Source organism: Periplaneta americana, chromosome 2 (genome assembly GCF_040183065.1).
Source record: "Periplaneta americana isolate PAMFEO1 chromosome 2, P.americana_PAMFEO1_priV1, whole genome shotgun sequence".
Lineage (NCBI taxonomy): Eukaryota > Metazoa > Arthropoda > Insecta > Blattodea > Blattidae > Periplaneta > Periplaneta americana.
The window spans coordinates 102029292-102057225 of record NC_091118.1 but is presented as its reverse complement, the minus strand read 5'-3'; the positions used below and the strand labels follow the sequence as shown (position 1 = coordinate 102057225).

Sequence of the window (27934 nt, the reverse complement as noted above, 5' to 3'; positions counted from 1 at the left end):
TAAAGTGTGCTATCAAATACAGAGTTACTGGATACATAGATTTGCTTTCAGAAACGGGCACAGAGTTATCTAATCCATAAAATTATGGAATATATAGCTATAGAATAGATATCTCGATCTTTTTGCAACTGGTCACTTTCATTCATTCATAGTATTCTGCCCAAGGACAGGTATTTCACTGCAAACCCAGCTTTCTCCAATCTTTATTTTCTACCTTCCTCTTTGTCTCCGCATATGATCCATACATCTTAATGTCGTCTATCATCTAAAATCTTCTTCTGACCCGAACTCTTCTCACGTTCATTCCAGTGCATCTGTCGGTAGACAGTTTTTCCTCAGTCAGTGATCAGTCCTGATCAGTTTCAGCATCATTCTTTCTTCACCCACTCTTTCCAACACAGCTTCATTTCTTATTCTGTCTGTCCATTTCACATGCTCCATTCTTTTTCATAATCACATTTTAAATACTTCTATTCCCTCCTCTTCACTTCATCGTAATATCCATGTTTCTCCCCCTTACAATGCCACACTCCACACAACGCACTTCACTAGTATCTTCCTTAGTTCTTTTTCAAGAGGTCCGCAGAAGATGCTCATTTTTCTATTAAAAGCTTCCTTTGCCATTGATATTTTCCTTTTGACTTCCTGACAGCAGTTCATGTTACTGCTTACAGTACATACCAGATATTTGAAGCTGTCCACTTGCTCTACTGCTCCATTTAGAATTCGCAAGTTTACCTTCTTTATTTTTCTTCTTATGACCATGGTCTTCGTCTTATTTGCATTTATTTCCATCCCATACTGTTCAGAGATGTCATTTAGCTCCAGTAGCATATCCCTTAGTACCATCTCCTCTCTGCTAACAATGCCATATCAGCAAATTTAATATTATGCACTAATGAAGAGAAATTTGATAAAGACAGATATTATCTAATTTTACAGTACGTTTTATAAAGTATATGGAAATCTTCCACAATTTGGTATGAAGATTATTCTAGGTGATGCTAATGAAAGAATTTGAAAAGTAAGACTCTGGAAAAAGTGTGTGTGGTACAAACAGCTTGCATCACATTTCAAATGATAATGGAGTACAACTTTCAAGTTTTGCAACATCATACAATTTAAATGAACACAACGTTCCCTAATGATAATATACACAAAACTACCTAGACTTGTCGGGAAAGAAGCTGAAGCTTAGAGGTCTCCAAATGCAAAATTAAAATAAGCAATTATCTGCCTGACAGCTTCCTAGAATCCTGGTATTCGGCAAGAATATTGACTATCTCTTTCATTTTTTTTTAATTTGTGTTACAGAAGTAACCCTGGAAAATTAGAAAGATGATTATGCGGCCTATCTGGATTTCAACACGTTTAATATTCTGGTTTACACAAATAATATTGTTCTAATGGGGGAACAGGAAGAAGACAAACATCAAACATTCAGAATTTTGGTCAATGAATCAAAAGACATCAGTCTAAAAATAAACACATCTAAAACCAAATATATGAATGCATCAAAGATACTCGAATAATATGAACACATTTAAGAGAGACAATTGGGAATTTCGAAAAGTAGACCTTAAATATCTGGGTTGTATGCTTAATGATGAAAACCTGATTGAGAATGATATCACGCACTGCTTAACTAATGTAAACAAATGCTACTGTAGTCTCAAAAATTTCTGGATTTAAACTCCTGTTCATAACAATAAACCTAAGTGTCTATAAAACAATAATATTACAAATGCTTTTATATTCAGCAGAAAAAACACGGCTGTAACAAAAGAAGTAAAAAAATCTCTTATTATATTCGAAAACAAAATTTGGGAAGGGTTTTTGTCCCCATTCTAAAGGTTACATGGAGAATCCTAAAAAATTGAAAGTTTTGGATATCAATGTCTAAGATAAAAACAAAACATTTTCTTGAGCAGTAAGTAAGGCAAGTGATGAACAGGGTTGCCAACCATCTCGAATTTAGCAGGAAATCCTGAGTTAAGTACATATTTCCCTTTCCCCACCTCACATACTAGTGGGAAGGCCATTTTCCCTATATTCATCCAAAAGCACCAAAGCAATTCATGAATTGTGGCTATTGTAGTCGTAAAAGAACTGAAGGTAAAAAATAAAATGAAAAATAGAAAGAATGCATCATGGAGGGCTATCCTGTATTAAAACATGAAATGTGGCATAAACAAAAATGAAAATTTCTTACCCGGAGTTATCTCTGCGACAAAACTAATTTTCACTAAATAATATCTGAAATATAAGAAAAGTATATTATCAAATTGCCAGATGATTGCGATTATTATTATTATTATTATCATCATCATCATCATCATCATCATCATCATCATCATCATCATCATCATCATCAATGTTATTCTTTAATTTCCGAGTTAATACCAGTAACTCTATTTTACTTAAGTATGTTAAGGATATAGTTAGAACAACTCGAATGTTTAATGATTTGACTACATCAGGCTACATATATTGGTATATGTCAAAATACTTTATAATGAGTATCAGATTAAACGAACACTGTAGTTTACCGAGTTTCAGAGATGCATAATATTTTAATCATATAGTTGCCTCAATTCTGAGACAACTTTTTTTCCTCACTTTCTTCTATGGAGGAGGGACCTGAAGCTTGCACTGCAGTCTGAGGCTTTTTCTGCTTACCACTCCTATTCTGTGAATGATTGGGTAGCCAAATGGCCATGTTCTTGTACAAGTAAGCATGCTGCACTTCGAACTTAACCCGGGCTGTTGTATGGATGATGATGATGATGATGATATGTGAATTAATGATGGCAAAGTGAGTGCAAGATACAATGCCGAAAGTTACCCAGCAATTCTGCTTCAATTGGTTGAGAGAAAACTCCGGAAAAACCCAACCAGGTAACTTGTCCCAACCAGGATTTGAACCAGGGCTCACTCGTTTCATGGTCAGACATGTCTGAGGGGATTTAAAACAAAACCTGCTACAAAGAATGCACTCAATCATAAAATTCACATTACAACTCAAAGTTTCGAACAGAAATAACTGCCACACACAATATCCTTATATAAAATAATAGATTCAATGAAAATTTATCAAATACAAGGATTTCACAGACAGAATAGATCAGAAGTTTTATGTAATATCTGCAGTGCTTGGGAAAAGTAACATGTCAGTTTTCACAAACCTTTTTTGATAATTTATTGACAACTTACATTGGTTTATGTCGATTTGATTTTTTTCTGTACGAATTATTGTAATGGGAGGAATACCTATATATTTTTTTCCAAGAGCACAGATGTTCCGTAAGTTATCAATAAATTATCAAAAAAGGTTTGTGGAAACTGACTTGTATCATTTTTCCCGAGCACTACAGATATCTAACTAAATATCAAGTACAACTTACAAACAAGAATTAAGATTCTGTAACAATAAATTATCAAAATGTTAATGCTTGTGTCTTAGGTGAGAAACTACCCACAGATCTTTATAGCAGAAGAAGAAGAAGAAGAAGAAGAAGAAGAAGAAGAGTGTGATCAAACAAATTGTGTAGTAATTTACGGAGTTCGGAAATACGACTGTAAGAAGGCATTATACAGTATACACATTCTATTGAAACAATGAAGTTTCTCCATACATTTCTCCCTATAAAACAGTGGACAGAACATATATGAACAGAATGATTAAAAAAAGCTGAAACCACTTACGGAGCTCATTTCTGAAGACATTTTAAGCACAAAAAAAAAACATATAAACCAGCTCCTATTCTCAATATTTTCAGACTTGCACTAATTTGAAGCTTGTTTGAAGAATAAAAGAAAATTATAAATAAAGAATGAACTCTTCAGAAGTATCCTTTTTCAATTGGCTAGTATTCTGAAGCTGAAACTGTGATGTGAATACCTTAGCTGCTTCATACAGAAAATCTTATTAATTTTTAGCTACAAAATTGCATTATTCTTACACATTTATCGAAACAATTGTTACAAACCACAGTATTTCTAGAGATTTGATTCTTTTCAGTTCAATTTTACATCCTAATGTACAGCCTTGCAGTTTACAAAACATTTTCAAAATTGACACCATCTGCTTCACATTTATGAACACTGCTCTACATAGCTGCACACAGCTATACTTGATTTCTGTAGTGACATACATACATGTACGCAAGTAGCTCCTCAAGCATTTGTGCCTTTCTTTGGTAAACAATATCCTTCATCTATCCCCACACACAATAATCTAACAAGAATAGATCCGGCAATCTAGATCAAGCAGCACACCACATACACACTGATGACGAAACAGTGTTGAAAAATTGTTTCCACTGTAGGATTGGGATTAATGTCTACCCAGCCATGCAAAATGCGTGTATTATTTATTCCATACTGTGTGAACTGTATCTCGTTGATAAACAAAATATAGCGATATAACTGCAGATTTTCATTCAACCAGTTGCAGAAATCCAATTAATGGACAGGATCTCCTGATGTACTTGGCAGTAGCGGTAAGGATACGATCAGTCCACCGTTGTGGAGTAACAGCCTTCTTGACCATGAAATGAGCAGGCCCGGGTTCAAATCCTGACCAGGACAGTTACCTGGTTGGGTTTTTTCTGAGGTTTTTCCTCAACCACTCAAAGCAGAATTGTTAGGTAGCTTTCGGCTTTGGACCTCAGACTCATTTCCTGAATCAAGTGTTAACTCCAATTCATCTGGCGAGGCAAGTACTGGCATGTGGACTGCACTAGACAGTATCGAGTATGTTTTCCTTTTCAACCATGTTATGTTCAGAATTACACTTACTATGGATTGTAACATTCGGAAGCAAACCTATTTCTCATAATGTGCTGAGCATTGTTTTAGGATCCGAAATCCTACAGTAAGGGTATAAGCTGAAGAAACAGTAGCATTACCTCACACACTCCCAAAGGAAACACCACATTGACATATTCTTTTGTGGAAAATGTAGGCAGCATTGTAACAGAACATTCATAATCAGTGGCAGCTGTTGGATTGTGAATTTAAGGGGGGGGGGGGGGATGTAAGAAGTAACCCAGTTCCATCTCAAAATTTGTCTTATTTATAAATACCTATTAATTTAAACATTCTCTTACCTTATTATTTTTACATGAACTCCATATGGCGGGCTTTTTCATAGAAGAGCTCAATCACCATTTTGTTAAAGTCAGATATTTCTGATATTTTCTTTTCAATCGACAACATACAAGAACATTTAGTCTCTTTTCTCCCATGAGGTTCCTCAAATAATCCTTTATAAGTTTTAAAGTTGAAAAACACCTTTCACTTTGTGAATTTGACATGGACAAAGTAATCAAAACCCTCAACACTTTTGCTGTTTCCTTGTCCAACCCAAAATAAACAAATTTCAAGATGTTCAGGCACTCACTAATTTCTCGAAATTCTGGCCGCTCATAAAAAAACTTGCAATTCACTCTTTAACATTTTCTTATCAATCATTGCAAAAGACTCACAGAAAGATTCGATATCAGCAACTGGAAGAGATTGTTTGTAGCACTCATACTTTTCAAAATAAAACAGCTTTGCTTCTGAGAAGTGATTTTTAAATTCAAATCGTTCCTTTACTTGAAGATGAATGCAGTCACAGACTTCCTTTACAGCAACATGTAGATCTCGACGAGACTTGTCACACTTCCTTCTTGCTGGTGGTTCATGGTCACACTATTCTGATGCACAAGGCATGTTATTTCTGATTTTAAAACAACTGTTTCAAAGCTTCTTAAGGCCTCTTGTATTCTCAGAGCATCAGATTCAACTTTCTCTATCTGATTAAACAGAATATCTAAAAATGAGGCATGAGTGCATGGAAGAAATTTAGCGAACATAGGAAGGTGCTGTCTGTCAACCATTTTACATATCCTGCAGCTTGGTGGGTAGTGTCATAATTGAAAATTCTTGGCTTACCATTCACAACATTTTCAAAGTACTCCAAGAGTGATGTTTTGTTTTTGTGTACTGACTGAACTATCCTGGAATGCTAAGCCCATATAGTTTCTGATGGTTTGGGTATTCTTTCTTGGCATACTTTTACTAATTCATCTGCCCTTCCTCGTGAGTTAGAACAGAATGCTGAAATCCTTTTAAGGTTGCTAAAGAAGACTCTTATACTTGTGACCCGAGATGCAGCCTGCTTCAGTAGCTTGTTAAATTGATGGGCATAACAAAAAATGAAGTGGGCATTTTTATACACTTCTTTAATCTTAACATTGACACCACCACAGTGTCCCTTGAACACAGCTGTGCTGTCTGAGCAATCAACTTCTCAGAACAGTTTTCTAATATTGAGTGAAGAATATTCAAAATATATTTTGATAAGCCAGATGCATCATGACTCTGCATTTGCAAAGTCCAAAATCATTCACAGACATTGCCATTCAGCTCATACGGTAAAACCTGTTCAAGACGGAAGTGACATGGTCCTAATTTTTTTTCCGTTGTGGACAGGTTTCCATATTATTCAGATGTTAAATTAAAATGGAATATTTTATCATTCTTATACATGAAAAACAAAATGACATGCTGCAAACTGCAAGAAGTACAAAGTATTCCATTTAAAACTATTCATATTAAATCAGCTTTTTGTCGCTTATTCCGTTGATGAATCATCTTGATTAAAATCTGACTTTCTGTATAAATGTTATTGTAACTCATTAAAGTTTACTAATCTCATTCAATTTAATATCTAACACTATATTATAATATTGTACTGTATATCACTTACATTATTAATTAATTGGACTGGGAGCCATCCATTAGAAGCCTTGAATTCTGGCTTATCTAATTTCTTTGCCAGTTGCAGAATAGATCCAGAAATTGACAAGTTCTTCGAAAGATCATGAAGAACCCACTCGCACGACAGTTCATTTCCACATAAACAGTTGCTTTATGGTTCATTTTATTTCACCAATATTGGCCACAAGCCGCTCACTCATTATGATCTTTATTTTTTAAAATGTCACACCTGAGTTTTCCACAACTGTACTTCAATATTATTTAACATAGATTTTGTTTCTAATTTTCCTTTAACTCGATAACTTTTACTTCATCACTTAATGCCACATTTTACACAACTTTTTTTTTACCAGGAAATCACTACACTTGTGCTCTGTCCAGCTATGACAGTATATGGGTGTGAAGCATTGAAAACCTTTGAATGGACTCGTCTGCCTAGTCAACAGGATAATAAAATTTATTACCGACAGGTCAACACACCCTCGTACCCTCTAAAATTTTGCAAAGTGAACTTATTTTTATCTTGGTGATCTGCATTTCGTAATTCCTTGAAATTACACGCTGTTTCAAAATATAGTTTACATTAAAGCAGCGTGCCCAAAATATTATTTCCGTTTTGAACAGTAGCAGGCATTTTCCGTTTCCACGTTGGGCAGTTTCTGTTTTATTCAGGAAAAATTATACATAATACATACGAATTTCGCCGGGACCAATAAACTGTTCCGAAATAGACAGGATTCCAGATTATTCAGGTTCTGATTTGAACAGGTTTCACTGTAAATCAAGATTTTCAGGTATAACTCCCTGTAAAGTTGATTTGAATAATTTCAAGGGAAAAATTGTTCCGGAGCCGGGTATCGAACCCGGGACCTTTGGTTTAACGTACCAACGCTCTGCCACTGAGCTACTCGGGAACTCTAACCGACACCGATCCAATTTTTCCCCTCTATATCCACAGACCTCAAAGTGGGCTGACAACCATCAAGCAACCAACTTCGAGTGCACACTAACTCTGTGTGACTTAAATTGTGGTTTTCTGTTAACGAACAGTGACGTGTAATTATTCAAATCAACTTTACAGGGAGTTATACCTGAAATCTTGATTTGCATAATACACGTCACTGTTCGTTAACAGAAAACCACAATTTAAGTCACACGGAGTTAGTGTGCACTCGAAGTTGGTTGCTTGACGGTTGTCAGCCCACTTTGAGGTCTGTGGATATAGAGGGAAAAATTGGATCGGTGTCGGTTAGAGTTCCCGAGTAGCTCAGTGGTAGAGCGTTGGTACGTTAAACCAAAGGTCCCGGGTTCGATACCCGGCTCCGGAACAATTTTTCCCTCGAAATTATTCAGGTTTCACTGTATTTGAAAACCAACAAAGTCTGTACACTGAGATATGTTGTGTTAACGACCATACAAGTAACGAAAGATGATGATTCGATTTGTTTTAAAATGAATTGTCTACTCACTTGCAACATACAGTACAGGAATTGATTTTGTATCGTTATTGACATCCCTTCGAAAACCGTTGCGTTTTCAATATTATCTTTCAAGGAAGGATTCATGATCTTATATAAATCCATTACTTCCAGTAATACACCTTAATTCAATGACTCAGATGTTTCTCCATGCTCACAAAGGGGCAAATTACAAGTTCCACAGAGTTTAAGGACATCTATAATTGCTGATAGAATTTCATGGGTTTTTGTGACAGTGTCATTGTGAAGCCTTATGGAGTCTGCATATGCACTATTTAAACTATTGGCAATGTTGGCAGTACCAAGACAAGACAGTGGAAACTGACAGCATTTGTCTTTCAGTAGCTACCACAGTTCATAACCAAAGACAATCATCAGCACAAACTGCGTCAGTGGACCAGGGTGCAGACACATATTGTCACATACTCACAATGGCCAAAGTTATGCACTGTTCATAGTAATACCTTTCCAATAACGAAACGTAACTCTGCAAATATAGAGAATAGGACCAGTATTTAGAGCCGATGGCAGTTCGGAAGGCGGTCAGCTGTTATATGCACCATAGCATTTCTGGCATGTGATCTGACAAGTTTGTATTGTAGCACCAATCAGAATCAATCAGTAACAAGCGCTTACCAAGTTCGTTTGTTCATGTGTGAGTGTTTCAATACATTGAAGAAGTAAAACTAATATATACTATGTGTAAGATAAATAAATGGAATGAGAGACTATAAAAATACGAGTACTGCACAGGCATACACGGGAAATAGTGTTTAAAGTGTGTAATTATTTAAAAAACGCTACCAGCCAACATGGTGCTGACTGCAACATTACCAACGTGCAAGAAACGACTGCAGAAGCATGTCACATGAGTTTGCGAACCATGCAAAGAATTGTTACTGAAGGAAACAGGATTTGTTTGGTGTCATGCTTACAGTAATCAACGTCAAAAGTCATTATTACCTTTCGAGAAATTAAATTCTCTTCAACCATATTTGTACTGCATGTGCGCATGTAGTACGATATGGCAATGTTGTACGCTCCTTTGCTCACTCTCTCCATCTCTCTTGGCACTAACTCTAGCAGACAACTGCCTTCCAAAATACCGTTGACTCTAGACATGTTTTGCTCAAAGTGTCTTGAGAAATGAACTCCGTAAGTGGAAGTAACTTCTAATGAATCACCCTGTGTAATGTTGTAAGTTAATTATTGAACATTTCCCTTCCTCCAATTGTCAAACAAGGATTTTATTCTATTTTCTTCTTCACGAGAGTAATGAGCACTGCTGGTAACTCACACTTAATAATATAACAAGACATATCAGAACATATTACCAATCATTTCTTATATGGTAGGAAAGAAAACACTATTTAATGACACACTGTTTCAAATATACAAATTCAGATATGGGCTGTTTATAAAGTCCCAATCCATTTCTGTGAAATAATTGATTTTCTGTATAATATTAAAAGAGGTGTAAGTAATGTCAACATGTTTACTACAGAGGAAAATGAGCCATTGTGAGGACATGATTACGTGGATTGACCTATGAACAAGTTAGAGGACCTTTACCCACCAATTCAAAAAACAGAGTCCAACTAGGGAGAATATTTGACAACTTATGAATAAATTTACTTGAACAGGAAGTGTTACAGATGAAAACCGTCCAGGCAGGCCATCCACATCACGAGAGGATGCAACAAATTCAAGAATCAATTAAACATATTCCAAATGCATCTACTCACTGTGTCAGTAGAGAGTTGAACATACCTTATACCACAGTATGGAAAGTTTTAAGTTTCACAAGCCTACCATTTACAAGTACTTCATAAGCTGGAAGATGGTTATACAACTTGCAATGCAATGTGTTTTTATCTACTGGGGGTTGCTAACAATGAGGAGTTAATGCAAAACATTTTATTCAACAACAAAGCAACATTCAACATCTGTGGCAATGTAAACAAACATAACTGTCGCATACGGGTATATGAACAGCCAAATGCAATCATGGAGTGGCAACAAGATATTTCTAACGTGAATGTCTGGTTAGGCATAACCGCAAAACATCTATAGTTTGTTCACGTTTGCAGAACTCACAATGAGTGGCACAATTTTCCTTGATATGTTGCAACACTTTTTTCATCCAGTGTTGGTGTAAGATGGCACTGTTGAAACTGTTGCGTTTCAATGAGTTAGAGTATCTCCAAGTTTTGAATTTGTTATTTGTAACTACTTAAATGAAGTCATTTCAGACAGGTGAACTGGTAAATTCTCGCAACAACTATGGATCCCACATTCACCAGACCTAACATCCTTAGATTTTTTTTGTTTGGGAGTTTATTAAATCCAAACTGTATTGCAACGAAAAGTGAATAACCTTCAGCACTTCAAAAACTGGCATTACGGATGCAATTGCAATTCTCCATCTATGATGCAGAATATTTTTTGCACAATGAAGGAATACTGGGAACAGTGTTTTGAAATGTATGGTGATCACATCAAAATGAATTAAAATTCACACTGTACTGAACAAATTAAACAGGATGGTATATGTTTCGTCATAATATTAAATTTATTTCACAAAAACAGGTCGAAACTTTATAAACACTGTAAGTTATTACAGATCACAATATTTATATTGATAATTAGAAATGGACTCTAACTACTGAAATAAAAAAAAAAAGTAAAATTTGTGTCTATGTTATCAGCAATACAAATAAATTCAACAATAAATAACGTGAGCAAATTTTCTAGAAATTTTGGTCTATACAAAAAACATATTCAACACTACACCAATATAACAAAAGCTAAACTTCTCATTTTAAATGTAAAAATGTGCTTTACATTAAGATTTGAAAATTGAAACACAAAAGCCTGTAATAAAAGTTTAAGTACATGTTAACATTATTATATGTTACAGAAAACTATTGAAGTCTCATGGAATAATTCTGAATTTCAATATTTTTTCTTTATGAATAAAATAAAATTCCCTCTTGGTTTTACTTGTAAATGTAAGAATGTCTACAAAAATGCAAATACATATGTGATAGATAAAAATATATGAAATATGATATTATTACTGGACCAAAAGAATTTTAACTTCTTTCTTATACTGTAAAATATTTTTCTTGTAACCTCAGGACTTATTTGTGTAGTGCCATACCCTGAATTCTCAAGCATTGCCAAAAATTCCCGAAGTTACTCAAATATTCCATAAAATGTATTCTGTATGACTTTCATGGAGTTTTGCAATATGGTCCAGTAGTGTCCAGCTGTTACTACATCAGTGGTGTGGATGAGAGTGAATTATGGAGAATGATAATAGGATAACAAAGTTGTCGAAGGAAATCTGTCCCAACATAGTCTCTGTCAATCACAAATTCCACATGAATATGCCATATTTTGAACCTGGGATTTCAATGCGGAAAACCAACATGTTAACTAATCTGATAACACTAAGCCTATAACCAGGGCCGGTTTTTTTTTTTTTTTTATTAGTGATAAATGTGAAATGTGGTTGAGAGCTGTACCAAAGAGTACATGCAGGCTCATCTTATATATGACTGATTTAAGACACAAAATTTGTCGCGAATTTTCGCAAAAATTGGCAGTTTCTACGAAAAATCTTCATTTGTATGATAAACACGAAGCAAGGGCATTTTTTAAATAATTTTAAAGAAATATAGTGCATTAGTTTTGAAGATGTTAGCTGCAAAAGAATAGGGAGACAAATTTTTGGGAATTCTGCTATTCTTTCTAATGACCTATACTATATAACTATATTATTATTAATAGCTATATTTCTCCAAGAATGTTGCAAATACAGTGCCATGTGTAAGAGTATTACTAATTACCTTTGTGTATGAGTGTATGACATTACATGGTGCAAAAAAAATCACGAAATTGTCACACTTTTAAACATAAGCCTCCTCTTCATATAAATACGATAATTAATTTTTCGCGAAAAAGTGAAAAATCAACATAAAAAACCTGGCCCTGCCTATAACCCTATAACTCGCAATGTGTAATAAGCAATTAAGTATCAAAACATGCTGAAACACTATAACAATATTAATATACATTTTACATTAGGAAATATAATTTTAAATACTGGGTACCTAGCTGTTCTCTGAATGGTCACATTTTCCAGATAATATTAACAGCAAATTGATATTTTCACTGTTGGACACCTTCAATGAAATTCTTCATCAGACATCTAAATAAATAAAAAACTATCTGAATTAGTGAACACTGACACCTATATGCAGCTGGATAACTACTGAAAGAAATATATAATTAAATATAGCACAATTACCTTTCCAATCTGTAGCATATTGCAATCAAGGTCCTGGAACAATGAATACATAATTTTAGGATTTTTTTTATCTGTAACTATTGGGAGTATATTCAGATATTAAAAATAACAAATCCATAAAGCAAAACAAAAACAAGAAGAAAAAGGGAATAGGAGTGGAACAGTAAATCATATTGACTTCCATCACTAATTGGAAATTCAATTTCATAAACTTAAAAGTGGCAATTTTTGGGCGTTTAACTATGACAAAAGATTATGAAACATGCAAATACCTTCTGACTCAATGCAAAGCATGTTCCACATTCAACGTCATTGTACGAGTGAGCACAACATTACGGTAGCCTTCTCAATTGACCAGCCACGACCCTGTAAATTATACCATTGGTTAGCCTAACTACTGGCAAAATTAGATGAAACAACAAAATACAATTTTTCAATAAATTGCAAAGATTAAAACCAAAACCAGGGACCATGCCCATTTGCCAATTAAATATTGTCTACTTCTTCCTAGTGCACCTTATAAGATAGATCTCAAATTTCAAAAGCAAATCTACAACACTACAATAGAAAATTATTTATGGAAACCTCTGCCCAATATGTAATGCTACTGAAATCAACTACTGGCCAAACCTCTTTACATGTTATTTTCTAAGTAATTGGTTTCCATCTCGCCAACAGGGGCAAAAGACCAATATATCAGAAATATTTTCTCTGGAGACGAGACAACACCAGAATTTGTCGATACTCAATGCCAAACTTCTAAGTCCAATGCTTGATATTCAATATAATCATCATCTGCTAAGAAAAAGGGTGCCTAAAAGTGAAACTATATGAATGGGATATGAAACAGTGATGACTATAGATTAGGACGGAGTTCATCTATATAGCCACAGGGAGCATTTTGCAATATTTTTGCAACTTCTTTCTTCTCTATTAAAATATAGGCTATATATTAATTGATAAATATTCGGCTTAGATATATATTTTTTTTTTTTTATTTTGCGCACTAGTGTCACCAAATTTTGTGTACAATTCTAAATATGTTATTGCTTTCAATCTTTAAATTTATCAAAAGTTTAGGTGCTTTTAGTTTTTCGACTCTCCTGAAAAGTTTTGATTTGTGGACATAACGTGTTTTGATTCCGAGCTCCTTACATACTCAATGTCAAACTTCTATGTCCAATGCTTGATATTCAATATATATTTTTTCAATGTCTATAAAATAAAATAAAAAACAAAACAAACAAACAAAAAAAAACCTTGAAATTTAACGAACAATTCATATTAAATACAACAGTCTATAACATCGAATATTAAATTTTACCAAATAGTTACTATATAGTGCTTGTACAAAATTGCACAACGAAGCTATATATTTATCACATATGCATATTAATACGATTTTTAGTCTGTTACTTAATGATGCTGTAGCAACTAAGTGTTAGCTATTTAGTATTGATGGAACTGGCAATAGAAAGTTGGTATCTAGCGATCTGAGGCTGAGAATTCAATGGATTACATGACATTCACTTTACAGTTGGAGAAAACCTCGAAAAACTCAAACCAGGTAGTCAGCCCAAGTAAGATTCAAGCCCACACCTGAGCACAGCCCCAAAACAGAAGGAAAATGCGTCTACCACACAAGCTACACTGGTAGCTATATATTTAAAAAAATTAGTATACACTGAAATTTGTTACGAAATGTTATGGACATCCGAAATAAAGACATTTGTACTTCTCACGAATTTCTGTATACTTTCTCATTCTCCTGAACTCTATTAATTTCTGGGAGATTGGCAAGGGGTACAGATACGAAATGCTATCGTAAACATAACTCTGAAAGTATACTGCGCATGAACTTAGGAAGCTGCTGAGAAGAAAATAACTATTATATAAATATATAATCAATGTGATCCTGGGTCAATTTCAGGATAAATGAAGAAAATGTGTTTAAGAAAAATAACAAACATCCAAGAATAGAAAATATTTCTGATATCGGCAATAATTAATACAGGTAAGTATTAATGGTACCGGTACTTGGTATTTCGCATAAAGTGTTGGTATTAGAGAAGGCAGTATAGCCTTAACTCTGCCAGGTTAAATAAACCATTATTATTATTATTATTATTATTATTATTATTATTATTATTATTATTATTATTATTATTATTATTATAAATATAAGCTGATATATGAAATTACTAGTAATGTATTGTGAAAAACGTAAGTAATATTACTTGCACAAAGTGCTTTTGTAACTTATTAGTCCTGAAATCACCAGTCACTTTCTTGGTACACATTCCAACTCTACTACCGACACCAAATAGATAACAGAACTAAATTAGTGTAAATATACATTATATAACAATTTTTTCTATGAAATATTCTTTCTAATCCTTGCATCCTGTGGTTCTAAAATACAGTACCATATAAAAGAATAAGCTGTATCAGAATTTTGTGTGTCTAACTTTTAGTTAAAATTGTGATCCGAAGAATTTGATAGAAAAAAACTGTCAAACAAAACCTTTTTTCTGAGCTTTTCAAAGAGCCTAAGCAGAAAGATTACCATGTACCTTCGGTCTACAGAGAGTTGTTTCCGATCTCTGGAAACGAATTTTTAATGACATCATATGCTTCAGGAGTCACACAACAGCTGAACTGTGGTGAGAGGTGACAGACCAGTAGTGAGTGATTTCTTAGTCAAAGTGCACAGTGTCTCACAGCAGCAATGGCCAAGAAAATCGAGACTTTTCGGAAGGGGTACATTGTGACCCTTTCCAATACCAAATACAGTTTAGTGAAAATAAAAGCAGTCTGCAAAAAATGTGGTTTCGTTATTTCCAAGAAAGGCATCTTCTGTGTACCTAATAAGACTGGTAAAGCTTGGATGGGATTAATTTGTATCATTTTTGGGGGTGCGGCTTGTGATGGGGGATGGATTTGCTTGCTTTTTCCCCATCTGGAATTAATCCCAACCGAGCTTTGCCAGTCTTATTAGGTACACAGAAAATGCCTTTCTTGGAAATAACGAAACCATGTTTTTTGCAGTCTTCTTTTATTTTCACTAAACTGTACTCGGCACTGGTAAGGATCACAATGTACCCCACCCAAAAAGGCTCAATTTTCTTGGCCATTGCTGCTATGAGACACCATGCACTCTATGAAATTACTCACTACTGGTCTGTCACCTCTCACCATAGTTCAGCTGTTGTGTGACTCCTGACGCACATGACGTCATTTAAAATTCATTTTCAGAAATCGAAAACAACCCTGTATTCAACAATTTGTTTTCAATAATAATACAGTAAGTACTTAACACATCGTCACTGAAGAATGAACTGATTTTAATGTTAAAACATATGATCAATTTTTTAATAATTTTAAATAAAGTTAGATTCATATAATTTTTCATATAGCCTTTCAAATATATGTCTCAATTATCATTAAGAAGCTCAACAGCATTTGGTATCAACATTAAAATATGACAAATGTAAAGTAAGTGAAGTGTTCTACAACAGATACTATACATTACATTTTTTCCAAATTAATCATAATAAAAACAAACAACAACCATTACTTTTATTTACGCCTTTCACATTAACTATACACAGTATCATGAAAGCATTTTAGTCTTTCTAATATAGTTTTCTGTACAGCAAACATGACTTAGGCGCTCTTTGAAGATATCTTACTTCCTATGCTTCTACATAAATTGTTTGCAAAGTTTTTACGTATTAATTTTGAATATAAATTTTGCATTTGATTATTAGATATACTATATTTTTTTAATGTAATATGTTTGTAATTGTACAACATATAATATGCCTCACATTTAAAACATGCTAACAATATGAAACATGTATGATATTTCAAATATTCTCTATAACATTCTGTATCATTTCAAGTATATATGATTACAGCCCACCACAGCATTCACGACTAAGCCACTAAATGCTACCTCATTTTCACATTCAATTTACTTCACATTACAATTTGAAATGGCGAAATAGTAAATAGAATTAATCCAATTTTTATTTTATACGGGTCCTTATTCTTATTGAAGACAACTATTAAAGAGTGATGTTTCCAAAAACAAGCATTCTTTCCTTTCCAAGAAAACTTCTGTGATTTTTCACACTATAGCTTAATGGAACTCAGAATCTCTTCCACATCTCCATTTTACTCATAATGTATAAAATATATAGAAATATTTATAAAAGAGTTAATAAGGCTAGCAGGAGATAAATATCATTTAGTCTTAATAACTGCTACACAAACGACATTCCTTGGATGCACTAAACAGGCTATACAGGATGTCCCATTTATCTTGTGCACCTATTATAACTTTTTTGTTTGGATAGGTATTGGAATTTTTGTTTTTGAGCGTTATGTTAGAACGAGGGGCTAACATGAGTGTGAGATTTGGTGCATGTAACTACATTATAGTACAAGATACACGTGACGTCATCTATTTTTCAAATAGCACTACATACTTCAATCACGTTACATTGATTACACATACTAAGACGAGTTCAAAAATGTATCACAATGTCACCTTTCTAATCAATAACAACAAAACGAAACAAAAAACGTACTTCCAATGTGATAATGTTATGCTTTGAGTCACAGAACATGTTCCAAATGGTGACCATTCACATTAATGCACATTCAAAGACGTTCCCCGAAAGACCGTATGACTGCCCAGCATGTTGCTAGCTAAATGGACACACAAGCCTGTCGAATGCGTTGCAGCATGTTGTCTGGTGTTGTCAGAATCTTCTGGTACACACTGTCCTTTACAGTTCCTCACAGGAAGAAGTCGAGTGGCGAGAGGTGCAGAGAACGTGCAGGTCACTGTACGTGGATTGTGGTGTCGACAGTTGTAGTTTGTTTACATGTTAGACAGCAAACACACAACACACGACGTGTATGGACGTCAGTCATCTTTCGTTTTGTGTAAATTAATGCACAAGATGAATGGGGCACCACAACAAATGGCACATTCTGATGGCATTCATTTTGCATTTTGTTGTTCTTACTGATTGGGAAGGTGACATTGTGATACATTTTTGAACTAGTCTTAATGTGTGTAATCAATGTAACATGATTAATGTATGTAGTGCTATTTGAAAAACTGATGACGTCACGTGTATCTTGTACCATAATGTAATTATATGCACCAAATCTCTACACTCATGTTAGCCCCTCATTCTAACATAACTCTCAAAAACAAAAATTATAATACCTATCCAAACAAAAAAGTTATAATAGGTGCTCAAGATAAATGGGACACTCTGTATATACAATCACAAGACGTTGATTTAGATACTGTTTGTGTAAAGTCAATGCAGTCACTATTGTAACTGATGAAGTACAGATTACTCACCAAGTGAAGAAAGCAAGTAATGAATTACAAATCCTAGTTATATAAAGGATGAACCGTAAGTAATGTCAATTTCAGGGGTTTATTCTTTGAGATATTTCAAACAAAAAACTTTAATACGATTTTGCTCGTTTTTGCTTCCTTTTCGAGATAAAAATTATTTTATATGAAACACTTCATAGTGTGTTTTGGGAAAGCCATTGATTTAATTCCCAATATGCTCAGTTAGTTTAAGAGAGCAGTGTATTATAATAATAAATGATTGAAAGAATTTTTAGTTTTGTCCTTTAAATGTGCAGAAATTTGATCCAAACAAATGTAACATTGTAAAATTCCTTTGTAGAACGAAAAGTTACATTTCTTCAGATTACATTTTTGCATATTTAAAGGACAAAACTAAAATTCATTCAATCTTTTATTATCATAATATACAAGTCCAACTGCAGACTGTGTTCCCAGAAAGCCATCATGGACTCAGAGCATCTAAGGACGTGTCCAGAACTGTCAACAATTTCCATCTGGGAGAGATACTAGGAAGCAAGGGGACTAATGCAACGTCTCCAAGACTGACTTTTCTCCCTAATTTTTGTCATTATTTATGCTATGTTTACTTTAGTTCTCTCTCTTTATTTGTCAAGTTTACAGCCATTTTCTTATTGTATAACTGAATGAGTTTCTCATAGCCAATGATGTGAATCAAGTGCCAGTAGCAATGAAATATCATTATTATTATTATTATTATTATTATTATTATTAGCATAATACACTGCTCTCTCAAATTGACTGAGCGTATTGGGAATTACAATAATGTATTTCTCAAAGCATGCTATGAAATGTTTCCTATAAAACAATTTTTATCTTGAAAAGGAAGCAAAAACGAGCAAAACTGTATTGAACTTTTTTTATTTTAAATCTTTCAACAAATAATCTTCTAAAATTAATAACATTACTTACAGTTCACCCTGATATCTCTATGCCTCGTTATTAAACAGTTAAATGTAATACAATGTCACAAAGTGGGCAGAAAGCAGATAAAGAAATTATGTATGTAACCCATAAATTTCCTATAAGAAGCGAGTGAAGGCTTTACATAAATTTCAGCCTAACATTCCTTCCTTCTAAAATATTATTATCCCTCATACCTAAATTTACACAAAATTTATCAAATTTTAACTACTGTCACTACACAAAAATCCACAACCATCACATCAAAGTGACACTAAATTATTCAACTTTAATATTAAATGAATATGATAAAAAAATTAAATACTACTACTGTAAATTATCCATCACTACTTTCATGAATTTCACCTCATTAAAAATGTTTAAGTCTTTAAATACTCGTATAAACACATTCAAACTAGAAGAAGCAGAAGTATTTTATTTAAGGTGCTTCCAACTGTAGAGGTTATTCAGCAACAAAATTTAATGTGGGTGAGTAATGGTCAATAAATCTTGTGCAGAGCCTTCTACCAGAGACAGGATTCTTTTATGTGCTGTAAATGTACGACAAAGGATCCACAGCTTTACTTTCGTCCTGGACAAAGCCATGTTAAGGATTTTATCACCCTTTAAAATTCATCATCCTCAGCCGGGTTTGAACCAGTGAACCCCAGATCTAATTGTCAGCATAGTAACTGTCAGATCACTGAGAATGGACAACCATATTTTAACAAATGCAGTATTATCAACTATCATTCTCAGTATATATAAATTTAATGCAAACATACAATAACGATACCTGCAATCGCAGACTGCCAACGATTGACAAAGCAGATACAGAAGCATAGATATTACACAAAAATTTGAAAAATATATACATATATATATTTTAACAGAACGAGAGGAAAGTTGAAGAAAATATTTCAGAATTCATGAAATTTATGTAGATGTATTGGAAAAAGTTATTATGCTTCCAATGAACATTATAAAGATGGTGACTGAACAGGGTGATGGATCCACAAAGGGCAGCTATAGTGATCTTTATTTTCACTCCCTTCAGACAGAACCTGATTCAGGTGGTGACGAAGTGGTTGGGGATAGTTCCACAGGTGCAGACCATTAGACCAATTAAAAGTGTGTATTTGTTTTCAGTAAGGTAGATGTTCGTATACAAAAGAAGGCGACACAAAGAATCAAATCAAAAACAATTTTATGCAGATTCTTTAAACATCAATACCTACAGATAATATTGAAAATACAAAAGACTTTGGACAAAAAAATGTCAAAACGGATATATCAAATTTTTACACTTCTTAATGAACTTTAAGATGAACTGATTAATTGATTTGTGCTACTTATAGAAGAGAAAAATACGTTAAAAAAATGTATACTGTAACTCTCTGATACTAAGTCACTTAAATTCAAAACATAAAAAAAAGACCACCAGAATTTTTAAACAAATTGCACAAAATCCAATGTCAGCTATCGAAAATGTATCATTGCTTGAACATGAAATTCTCTTAAAATATTGTAACTGAATGTTAATTTCAGGCAGGAAGAACTTCAAGTAGGAAAACTGTATATGTTCTACGTGTCACTAACTAACCTACAAGATACAAGTGCCACATATAAGCTTGCATTAAGCTACATTTTGCCAAGCAGCTGCAGTTTTCATCTCTAAAGTTTTTCCTACATAAAGTAATTTCGTTTCAAATTCAATGGGCACGAAAATATTAGGTTTTCACTTATTGCATTAATCACACAACTGTTGCATAATACTGTACTTATATAATGGCTTTAATAGGACTTTGCGACCATCTATGGTATTAATATTTCATTACAGTTGTTTTAGCCCATATGCAGACTGGAAAATAAATATTTTAGGTTTACATTCAAATGTATGAACATGATTTCCAAATTTTCAACTTCGTAGACAATATATTTGAAAAAATTTCAACAGAAGTCAAAAGTAAGGAAAGGAATAGGAATATCGAGGATCAATATTATTATGACACATAATCAACATGTTTATTCAACTCCTATATCACATTATTCAAGTATTAATGGCGCATAATTATGTTAGTCAAAGTGCAGTATACATAAAATTCGTTTACACATATGAACATTCCTGTAATTTTCATTCATAAATTTAGATGCACCATCTTCAATACACCATATATCTGGCACTCGACTTACATAAGCATTAAGCTAGCAAACACAGCTAAAAAAATTGTCAAGTGCTTAAACCACTGCCTACATAAGCTGAACAATACGTAATAAATATACCTACCAATAAGTCAATCAACAGAGGCAGAAGAGCATGTATATAAGAAATCTGCAAGTATTGACCCAAAAGAGAAGATAAAAATTAAGCACCTGTCCTTACCAGGCCCAAATTGGAACAGCCACCTTTCTCTTTCTCCCATGTGAACACACAAAGAACAAATATGCCACAGCCCTAGTCAGTGCAGATTCAGTTTAAAGAACACTACAAAAAGCACATAAGATCATTTCTACTAAGAAAATGGGTAGCAATTTACCACTTTTGTGATACGTGCAGTGCCAAAAAGAACCAGGACAAAGCAAAATCGTTAAGAGCAACCTGTATGAAGTTGAGAGACATGTTGCATAGACTACCCATTTCCTCAGTAGGGGAGAACACAGCTATGTACACTTTTCTCCTTGTTTGCAACAGAGTCTCTCGCCACATTTAGAAAAGCTCAACTTTTCGTCTTTGAGAGAATCGAGTTAAGATCACACACACGTAAAATACTAAGAGAGGTTAAGGAAATTATTCTTACCGATTTTAAGCAGGCTGGACTGTTTAATATGTCGAAACATCACAATTTTTAAGAACACAAAATAAAGAAATTATACCACACCAGGTAGGTAACATTCTCACGTTACACGTTTTTGTGTAGCGTCCACATGAAAAGGAAGGGGAAATGGGTGCAATGTAAAATTGCAGATACTTTCTCATTATACACTTTACGCAGTAATTATTTCTCACTAACTACTGTTTCTTTTAAATATAAGGTTGTTACATGCAAATTTCTGTGGAGGTAGTACGTGCAGGTATGTTCTGAATATGAACCGTCTCTTATGATTCTCTTGACCTAACTCTTAAACAGCCAAATTCAAATTTGTACTGGGAAGGAAGAAGGAAAATAACGTAAAATCAAATAACTGTAAATAAAGGAAGAGAGACAGAATTTTGTCCGAAGTTTTCAATTTCAATTATGTTAGCATTTAAAATTACTGCTCTACACTACGATATATACATTAAGAAGCATAAGGCATACTCTGTATTATTCGAAACTATTTATCATACAGAGAACAGATTTATGAAGAAAATTAGGAACCAATTTCGAGCAAATTGCATTATTATACATTTTTTGCCAGGAATTCAAATAACGTTGGCTCACCTTTCGAACTATATTTTGAAAATTTTATATACTATTCCGCTGTAGATAAAAAGAGATCTATCCTGTATTTAAGATAAAAGACTGTACCTACATAAGAAAAACAAGAAAGAAATGATCGCTTTGCCAAACATGTTTGAAAGAAAGTAAAAAACAGACAAATGAAGCATGACAAAAACCAATTCATTTGTATAGAGCAGCGATCATCAGAACACTGCACTCTCGGGTTAGCATCTCTTACCCGCAGGTCTCTTACAGCACCAGCGTGCATTCATGGTTGCTGGCGGGTATGCTTCCTCCTGCACAAGGGTGCATGTCGCCATGCACTGCTTACTCATAACCCATTTCAGCAAGTGCTGACGACCACTGGTATAGAGGATACAGTAACACAATACCTTCTATATTTAACTAACATTTTCAGAGAAAAGAATGAACAGAAAGACAGACAGACAGACCATATAGCAGAAACTACTTTAGGTTTGTGGAGCATAGCATCACAATGCTTTCTCTATATATTTTCCAAAAGTTTGACAGAAAAAGTTGGACAGTATGGCGAATTTTTTTATGGGTGGGTGCAGGAACATATTTTCTCCACACTACAACAGTTTTATAGAAAAGACAAAAACACAGAAACATATAAAGATAGGACTAAAAGGCAAAAACCAGTGGTTTTTTTTTTTTTTTTGGTATATAGAAATGCAACATCACAATACTTTCTCTGTACTTCATATAATGAGAAAGTAAAAAATAAATAATAAAAAATGTACCTTTTACAACGAAATTCTCCTCACGTTGACTAGGACTCCTGCTGTATCAGAAAAAGCAACACTGACAGTTCAACGCAATCTCTCTGCCAACATCTAAATAGCTGCGATGTTTCCAGAACTACTCGTTCAGTATCTACTTGCACAAAGGCACACGTGCTCACTGACGGAATTGGTCACGTGATAGACAAGTGTGCGAGGATTCAGGGATTCCAGAGGAGGACACAAACACCAGGGTACAAAAAAAGAATAGAAAAAGTACCTTCCTTCACGATCATATACGATATCACTATTCCTCCAAGGCGAGAATTTTCTTTCACAGCTGCACTTGAAACTTACATGCAGAGAAAGAGCAAGGAGAGAAGTGTACAAACCTGCGCAACTTGGCCAACATTCAATCCGTGCGGATCAACTCATCGGTGTCTGTGGACAGAGAGAAATGCCCACATCAGTCACTGCCAATAAAAACACTCAAACAAGTAAAACTGTATTCAGCACACCAACATACCTCGCACACATCTGCTGCAGCACACAATATCAACAAAATATCAACTTTCAAGACATATGCAGAATTAAGGAAGCTGCCAAATTCAAATGTACAAGAACTCACAAGCAAAATCAACCTCTCTTAATTGTGTCAATCTACTTTCAACTCTTGGCATGTGTGAACCTATACTAGTAACATATTTCTTGTGCACTTTGAAACAGTAATATTTCTGATAAAAAGTGTTATGTAACCTACCAATGATCTCTTATTCTCTAAAAATTCATATTAGAACAAATAAAGATAATATATTTCAAGAACTCAATGCCCAACACATTTTTTCCCTTTAAAACATATTCTTTATAAAAAAATAATCATTGAAAAAAATGAGTTCAATAGTTTTGCAAGTAATGACAAGAAAAAAATACAAAAGTAGAAAGGGTTGGAGCACAGATGAGCATTAGAAACCAATCAATTAAAAATGGCTTGAACTAGTGATAAATACATGCTACTCTTGTAATAACTACTACACTTCAAGAAAAACAAATCACTGCTGACCTTAACAAATAGATATGAAGAAATTACATCAACATCCGACTTCAGGCAGTCGAAACAAACACCTCATCATAGACCATCATGAAAATGATCTTTGCAATGGACTTTTGAAATGATAGCATTAATCCATAGAAACCAACAGATCACAGTGTCCAATGCTTGATCTGGATGATGAACTGCACTACTTCAGGACTTCGATAAACAAATATTTTACAAATTTTACTTAATTTAAAAGCAATTTGGTAACTCTACAGAAGAACTAGACTACAGGAAGCATCACCTTTTTTTTTTTAACAATTGCATACTACGAACTATACAGAGTAGTACTAAGGACGTAGTTTACTTTACAACAGCCAATGCTTTCCACAGAATAACCTACTGTACATAGTAATGAATGAATATATCTCTGCCATATTGTCTATATCAGATGTCATGAGCGAACAGATCACAAGTTAAATGTAAAACATGATTATTAATTATGTGGAAATACGACCTCCTTCGACAATAATCTCTATCTTCACTGCATTAAATATATATATATTTTTTTTTTTGCTGGTGCAGTTCAGTTCCCCAAACATCCACTGTCTAGAAATTTGCATCTGGACTTCTCGAGCAAACTCAAGAACTTAAATTACATGAGGTCGTATTTCGAGACAATTAACAATCGTGTTTTACATTTGAATGGTGTTCTGTTCGCTTGTGACCTCTAATATGGACAATATGACTGATATATCGATGCATTACTACATACAGTAGGTGAATTGTACTAGGTTATTCTATCGAAAGTGTTGGGTGCAGTAAAGTAAAACCACATGTTTAATAACCAAATGTTAAAGAAAACATGGCAAGTCCTTTGGACTAATTCCTCTATTGAATTACCAAAAATTCGAAGTTCTATGGTACCGGTAATTACGTTTACACATTATTTTTCAACAGTAAACTATTATGTTCTCTTGAAGCGCAATAAGGATCTACTTTACTAATCTTTTCTGTTATAATTTTATGAAAAATAACACAAAATATCTCCCATAAAATTACTTTATAACAAGTTTAAGAAAGATATAAAAAGCTTTGTGTAGGTTAGGTTAAATATTCTTATGTCAGGTCAGTTTAGTTTGAAAACATTTTTAACAAAATTATAATATATAGACTCACAACGTAGCCTATTCAGTTTCTAAAGAAATTCTTCGGTATCCTATTCAATTCTACCTTCTGACAAGAGTGTGAAAAAAATCAAATAAAAATCATATCCAAGAATTAGATCTTAACTCCCAGGTAGCCGTAAATTTGGTGAGTTTATAGGATGTTGTCATATAATATAATTTAACGATACAAACAACACGAAAAATATACAGTAATCTGGTAGAAAACATTGGTTAATATGGCGGACATCATCGAGGTTCAGTGACAGGTTAGGTTTGGTTTGTTCAGGTTTTTGGTATGCCTACCAAAAACGTATAATATGCAAGGCCAATGCCTCCTGGATTGCATCCTTTAGCTACGTAAACCTCCTGCTCAAAGTTATTTTGCTGCTAAGTGGCAGGCAATGCCCACCGCTATTAACATTAACAGCATATGCGAAGTCACTACCTGCCACCTAGTATTTACTCACGCATAAGCATTGATTGGGCAGGCAGTGTAAGCTGTCATAGGATGTGATCCAGCCACTAATGACTGGATCGCATTCTATAGCTGTATAAACTGCCTGCTCAATCAAGTTATTTTGCCACTAAGTGGCAGGCAGTGCCCACCACTATTAACATTATCAGTATATCCAAAGTCGCTACCTGTCACTAGCAGCTACTCTTGCATAACCGTTGATTGGGCAGGCAATGTAAGCAGCCATAGGATGTGATCCAGCAGTCAGTGTGCAAGGCAAACTAAACCTAACCTGTCACTTATCCTCGATGATGTCATTGATGTTCGTCATATTGACTAAAGTTTTCTACCGAATTACCAAAAATACCTATGCCTAATTGTGTTAATTTAATTGCACCTAACTTTGTCATCAACGCATGAAATTGTAAATGCCATTCAACACATAACATATTTCAATAACTGCATTAAGAACTCATATAATTAACTAGGTAATTTAACAATCAAAATGTAAGCCTAATATTCTCTTAGTTGTAACACCGAAAAACAATCTTAAATGATAGAGAAATCTATTTCAAAAATATACCTACCCACTGTAACCTATAAAACATTCACATAGTAGGTATTTCCTATAAATTAGAAGTTTGTTACTCCTGAAGACCAAGGAGCGCGTCAGGTACGGTGAACATTTCTAATGACAACTATTAATTATATTCATGTGTCGCAATTTATAAATGTCAATACAGACCTTTAAGAGTGACGAAGAGATGCAGACGTAAGTATTGAACTAAAGTTCGTGTACAATTATACAGCAATAGAAAAAAAAACATACACAGTCCTATAATGTTCAATAAGCACTTTACGACATGAATAATATAGGCATGTTAATTGAATGTGTTTACCTACTGAATATAGAAATGACAATTTAAATACCGGTATGCTTACACGAAAATTCGTCAATTTTTTCTGATAATATTCTACTATCACTGTTAAACATAAACTGTCTTACATTAATTATAAGTCACCTAATTTCTTCATATTACTGTGCTTTAGGCTGAATTGTAAATTACTAAGAAATTATGTAGGCCTATCTTACAAAGGCACGAAAAAAAGAATGATCAAAAAACACTACACTTACACCTATAGTAGTTATCATACATGTTTCCTTCCGTTTAAGATCATTAAATAAATAATCCGTCTAGCAGAATTATAATCTTCCTACATATAAAATTTCACATCAACTTAAACTTATAAACATTGTAACTATCATGTTTTAAATCTATCGATGCAGTGCTGCTATAAGTTGACCACACAATTTTAAACTTACCTGGACAGAGGACCAAATAGACTTCGTAGTTTCATATGCTTTACAACTATTTATAAGATTATTTTAATTGTAGGCCTATATGTATGTTCTTACCTCGCGGATGATCTTGCAACCTTTGACAGGTCCGATTTGAGAAAACAAGGCACAGACAAGATCTTCCGACACGGTAGCATCCAAATTTCCAACGTATCTGAAAATGTTCAGAAACATGCACATTTATTTTTAATAAACACATTTAAAAACACAAGTTTCACACATTTTTTGTACTGTGTTTTAAGTAAACTGACAGAAGATATTACTCTAACATACTGCAGAACAGTATACTCACAAGGTTCTTGGATGACTTTCCTCACTCATTATCTGAAAAGGAACAAACACAAATAAAATTGAATTTAAAATATTAATCTGTTTTATACGATGCAGAAAATAAGACATTTTATATAAATATACCTGTCTTGAGATCATGTTCCGCACCACTACACAATCATGAGCACAAAAGCATAATGCAAGTGCCTGTCTACAATGTTTATGCGCATGCGTATTTGGAGGAATTATGGGAATGAACTTTCGCGCCACTTGATCAATAGCCAATTATTGAAGGCCCAGCAATGCAGACGATGTTTAAAATGTCAGATGTACGTGTAATAAGTAACATAAATATTGTAACATGACTACCCTTATTCGTGTATTGGTATTTATATAGAAAAGTCTTAATAATACTTTTCATTTCAATTTCTGAAGGCAGTAGAAACATATGTTTAGTATCTAATTGTAAGTTATATTTGCATACATATGTTAGCAGAAATTTCCCGTGGTGCGGTATATAAATTAGGTTTTCTGTTAGAAATTATGAGTCCTTTAATAACGGAAAGATGTTAATGAAGGTAGGATTTCTTTCAT

At 33.8% G+C, this 27934-nt stretch overlaps 1 long non-coding RNA gene across 4 annotated transcripts in view; it reads right to left on the bottom strand.

Annotated features, from left to right (window-relative positions):
* LOC138694478 (uncharacterized) overlaps positions 1-27582 on the bottom strand; it is a 44418-nt gene extending 16836 nt beyond the window's left edge. For 2 of the 4 annotated variants that reach the window (XR_011330951.1, XR_011330948.1), the window contains exons 1-5: positions 27485-27582; positions 27363-27394; positions 27128-27224; positions 23447-23495; positions 12834-12927 (exon numbers count right to left, since the gene is read on the bottom strand). This is a non-coding gene — a long non-coding RNA (uncharacterized lncRNA). Of the gene's footprint in view, positions 1-9474; positions 12595-12833; positions 12928-23446; positions 23496-27127; positions 27225-27362; positions 27395-27484 lie in introns of those variants that run through there. The other 2 variants (XR_011330950.1, XR_011330949.1) reach the window with 2 other exon arrangements.
* Positions 27583-27934: the final 352 nt, after the last annotated feature.